The sequence below is a fragment of the Meles meles genome, unplaced genomic scaffold (assembly GCF_922984935.1).
Source record: "Meles meles unplaced genomic scaffold, mMelMel3.1 paternal haplotype, whole genome shotgun sequence".
NCBI lineage: Eukaryota > Metazoa > Chordata > Mammalia > Carnivora > Mustelidae > Meles > Meles meles.
The window spans coordinates 1-5,000 of NW_025721457.1; positions in this window are offsets into that span (position 1 = coordinate 1).

Consider the following 5,000-nt stretch of genomic DNA (forward strand, 5'->3'; position numbering starts at 1 on the left):
CGCTGTTTCTGTTTTCCTCTGACCCCACTTCCTGCCCAGGGGTGTTTATCTTGGATAGATAATGCTGCTGCTGCTGCTGCTGCTGCGCGCGCGCGTGCGTGCGTGCGTGCGTGTGTGTGTGTGTGTGTGTGTGTGTCTTCAAGGTTTTATATTTTTAGGTAATCTCTCCACCCATCCATCCAGCGTGGTGCTGGAACTCAGGACCCCCCCCCCCCCCCCCGCAGGTCAAGAGTCGCAGTCGTGTGGTCCTCAGAGGGAGCCAGTCAGGCGCCCCGAGATACGTGTACTTGAAAATCCAGCAAACAAAGAAAAGAACCAACGAATAAAGTTTTTTGTTTTTTGTTTTTTTTTCCTTCACAGGCCGGGGGAAGTTCTACGCCTTGTCCCCCCCCCCCCGCCACACATCAGGGGATAGTTAGTTCATCATCAATATTTACCTCTTCTCAAGCACCGGCCCCTCCCCTCCCCGCCCCGCCCCGCCCCGCCCCGCCCCGCCGCCGTGTCCTAGAGTTGGACCGCGCGGCTGTTCCGGAACTGGATTTCTTCAGTGAATGGCTATTTTAACTCTCTCTCTCTCTCTCTCTCTCTCTCTCTCTCTCTCTCCCTCCCTGTTTTTTTTTTTTTTTTCTTCAAGATTTTATTTGTTTGACAGAGAGAGGTCACAAGTAGGCAGAGAGACAGACAGAGAGAGAGGGGGAAGCAGGCTTCCCGCTGAGCAGAGAGTCTGATGTGGGGCTCGATCCCAGGACCCTGAGACCATGACCTGAGCTGAAGGCAGAGGCTTCACCCCCTGAGCCACCCAGGCACCCCTATTTTAACTCTCTTCCTCCCCATTCCGTGCCGCCTCCCTGCCGTCCCACCCCCCCTCCACTGCCCCCCACCCCCGCCCCGGGGTTTATTCCGCTTTTGGTCACGGATGCCACGACCCTGCCTTGGCACCGATGTTCCCCACAGCTGTTTGTTGTCCTTAGACATCATCGTGGTACGGGCAGAGACAGGTTCAGTGAGCACCTTTCTGGGGGTGTGTGTCAGTCACCCCCTTTCCGTCCTCCCGAGGTGTCATCGTTGGCTTCAGAGTAGACCTCCTGCCCTTGAAATGCTAGGAAAAAAACGGTTCATCCGTTGTTGGTTTAGGAGTGCGCGCGTGTGGGATGCCTGGGGGGGGGGGGGGGCCTCAGTAGATGAAGCCTCTGCCTTCAGCTCAGGTCACGATCTCAGGGTCTTGGGATCGAGTCCCGCATCGGGCTCTCTGCTGGACAGGGAGGCTACTTCCTCCTCTCTGTCTCTCTGCCTGCTCGTGATCTCTGTCTGTCAAATAAATAAATAAAATCTTCAACAACAACAACAACAACAACAACAACAACAACAACAACAACAACAACAACAACATTAAAGGAGTACTCGCGTGGGTCTCGGTTTTACAGTCCCTGCCCGGGGACATTTGTCTAAGTCCTCCCGGAGGCCCGGGCGCCCGCTTGCTCACATGCCACAGTGGGAAGCTGGTGCCTCCAGGCCTGCCGGGCCGCCGGGGGTGGGGGTGGGGTGGGGTGGGTGGGTGGGTGGGTGTGTGTGTGTGTGTGTGTGTGTGTGTGTGTGTGTGTGTCCCCCGTGGCGAATCGGGCCCCCCCCTTCCGGCGGCAGCGGCCCGGACGCGTTCCCCAAGTCTCCCCTGGGCGAGCTGGAGTCGCGCCGTGCCTGCCGTGAGCTGCCGAGGCTGACGCCCCGGGGCCGCGCGCCCCTCCGAAGTGGGCCGGGAGGGGATCGGGCGGCCTGGCGGCCGGCCTCGCGACTGTCACTGGCCCTGCGTTCCGGATCTGCCTCGGTGTCTTTCGTGGCGGTTGTCTGGCGGCACCTGGCGGCCGCTTTTATATAGCGTCTCCCCGCCGGAACGTGGGCGATGTCGGCAAGGGATGGCATTTGGCCGCGGTCCCCAAGCTGGAGTTCCGGGAGGCCGGCGACACTAGAGCGATCGTCCCCGCGGTCTCTGGGGCGTCGGCGCGCGATCGGCTCGCGGGAGATTGAAACCCCAGGTATATGGGGGAGCAGCGGCGCCGCCCCCCGCCGTCGCCGCCTTCTCCTCCTCCTGGCTCTCGCGGAGGGGTGTTGGGGGCTTCCTGGAGGGGTCGACCAGCACCCGCCGGTGCCCCCTCCTCCGCCCGCCTGCCCGCCGGCGTGGGAATGGGAGACAGTGTGTGCGTGCGGTGCGAGGACGCCGTTCGGCCTGTGGCTCTGGTCGTTCATCGGGCCTTCCGTGTCCCACGTGTCCCTTGTGTCCCGTGTCACACTCGGGCGGTTGGGGACCGGCCCGAGCCTCGCCGGGAAGCCGGTGGATGGCGCGAGGGGTCCGTCCGCGGGCACGCGTGGGGTCCTGGTCGTCGCCCCCGATTTTCTCACCAAGTTTTCCGAGGCCCGCTGCGTAAGGTGGGGACCGGCTCGGACCGGCTCGGACCGGGCCGGGCCGGCCGTGCGGGCGGCGCCACGCCGCGAGGGGAGGCACGGGCCGCGATGTCCATGGAGGTCGGGCCATCAGGGGGCGCCTCCGCGGGTCCGCCCCCTCTCCCAGTCCCAGCCCGGGAGCCGGCGACCGCTCGGACCGGCTCGGACCGGCTCGGACCGGCTCGGACCGGGCCGTGGCGGCCGTGCGGCGCCACGCGGCGAGTGGAGGCACGGGCCGCGAGGGAGAGGGAGAGGGAGAAGGAGGCGAGGGCCGGCAGGTCCCTCCGCAGAACTTGATTTTTTTTTGAGGGCCGGCAGGTCCCTCCGCAGAACTTGATGATTTTTTTTTTGAGGGCCGGCAGGTCCCCTCCGCAGAACTTGATTTTTTTTGAGGGCCGGCAGGTCCCTCCGCAGAACTTGATTTTTTTTTTGAGGGCCGGCAGGTCCCTCCGCAGAACTTGATTTTTTTTGAGGGCCGGCAGGTCCCTCCGCAGAACTTGATTTTTTTTTTGAGGGCCGGCAGGTCCCTCCGCAGAACTTGATTTTTTTTGAGGGCCGGCGGGTCCCTCCGCAGAACTTGATTTTTTTTTGAGGGCCGGCAGGTCCCCTCCGCAGAACTTGATTTTTTTTTTGAGGGCCGGCAGGTCCCTCCGCAGAACTTGATTTTTTTTGAGGGCCGGCGGGTCCCTCCGCAGAACTTGATTTTTTTTTGAGGGCCGGCAGGTCCCCTCCGCAGAACTTGATTTTTTTTTTGAGGGCCGGCAGGTCCCTCCGCAGAACTTGATTTTTTTTTGAGGGCCGGCAGGTCCCCTCCGCAGAACTTGATTTTTTTTTTGAGGGCCGGCAGGTCCCCTCCGCAGAACTTGATTTTTTTTTTTTGAGGGCCGGCGGGTCCCTCCGCAGAACTTGATTTTTTTTGAGGGCCGGCGGGTCCCTCCGCAGAACTTGATTTTTTTTTGAGGGCCGGCGGGTCCCTCCGCAGAACTTGATTTTTTTTTTTGAGGGCCGGCGGGTCCCCTCCGCAGAACTTGATTTTTTTTGAGGGCCGGCGGGTCCCTCCGCAGAACTTGATTTTTTTTCTAAGTCCCGACTTGGGGACGACAGGCGGACCAGGGGAGGAGCTACCCGGCCAGGCCCGGGCGGCTCCACCTCCCTCGAGTCCGTGGTCGGTCCCGGCTGCCCGCTCCCCCACGCTCCAGGGGGTCGACCAGATGGCCCTGGGGGTTCCGTGGGGCGCCCCCCCCCCCCCGCTCTTTGCAGGGTAATGGAGCAGTGTTTGGGGCCAGTGGCCAGGCCACGGTCCCACGAGGTCCCGGTGACCCGTGGCTAGGCCCCGCCAGATGGCGTAGCTATTTTGTCCCCGGAAAGGAGCAGGTTTTGTTGCCAGGTAGGTGCTGACACGCTGTTTGAGTGACTCGCCTTAGCGATGTGGGCCTCTGGGTGCGTGCGGGGCTCTGGGCTTGGCCGTGGTGCCAAATCCGGCTCGGCCCTCGCTCGTTGGAGCCGTCCGCGTGGGCCTGTGCGCCGGCTCTCGTGCCCCCAGCTGGTCCCGGGCTGTGGTGCCACCTCTGGTCTCCAGCACCCGAGGGCGGCGTGGGCAAGTGGCGTGGGTCCTTTATCCCGTTCACTCCACGCTGTGGGCGCCCGGCTGCGGCCGTGGTAACCCCCGCTCCGTTCCGCAAGGCTCCGTGCCACGTGTCAGGCGTTCTCCTTGGGTTGCCCGGCTGCTCTTGCCCTGGGCTCGAGGGGTGCCGGCGAGGCTGAAAGCAGGTCCCTCTGGTCGGTTGTCGTCGCCAGGCGTTTCCCCCCTTGGGTTCCTCCTTGGGCACGTTTTCGCTGATCGATGTGGTGATGTCGCGTTCTCCCGGGCCGGGTCTAAGCCGCGTCAGACGAGGGACGGACATTCATGGCGAATGGGACCGCTCTTCTCGTTCTGCCCGTGGGCCCCTCGCTCCTCCTCCTCCTCTGCCACCCGCTGCCGTGGGGGGGTGTTGAGGGGAGGGTGCGGGGGGGTTTGTGGGCTCCGGCCCGACTCTGCTTTCCCACGGTTCTCGCCTCAGGGCGCCCGTGGGTGTGGGGTCCAGCTGACGCAGCGGACACTCTCGCTTGCCGCTCTCGGCTCCTTCACGCGGGGTGAGCCGCCCTCCCTGTGTCGGGGAGGGCCATCCCGAGGCCGCGCTGCTCACCGCCCGGGCGTGCTGAGCGCGTGGCGCCTGGCCCTCTGTGGTGCCCCTGGAGCGCTCCAGGTTGTCTCAGGTGCCTGAGGCCGAGCGGTGGCGTCGTTTCCCGTTCCCAGCGACCCCCTCGGGCTGCCGCTGTCGGTGGTGTGTCCGGAGAGCGGGTGGTGGAAGTCGGTAAGGGAGGCCCACCCGCCCCCCTCTGTGGGGGTGCGGGCACCTCGTCGTCCTCTGGTGCGCGTCGTGCCAGGGCGGTGTGTGTGGACAGGACTTGGTGGGGCGTGTGAGTGACCGCGCCGGGCCGAGCCAGCGCTGCGGCGCCTGGCCAGCCGAGGGCTGCTGCTTCTCTTTGCCCGGCATGCCGTGCCCGTCTCCGCTCCTCTCGTG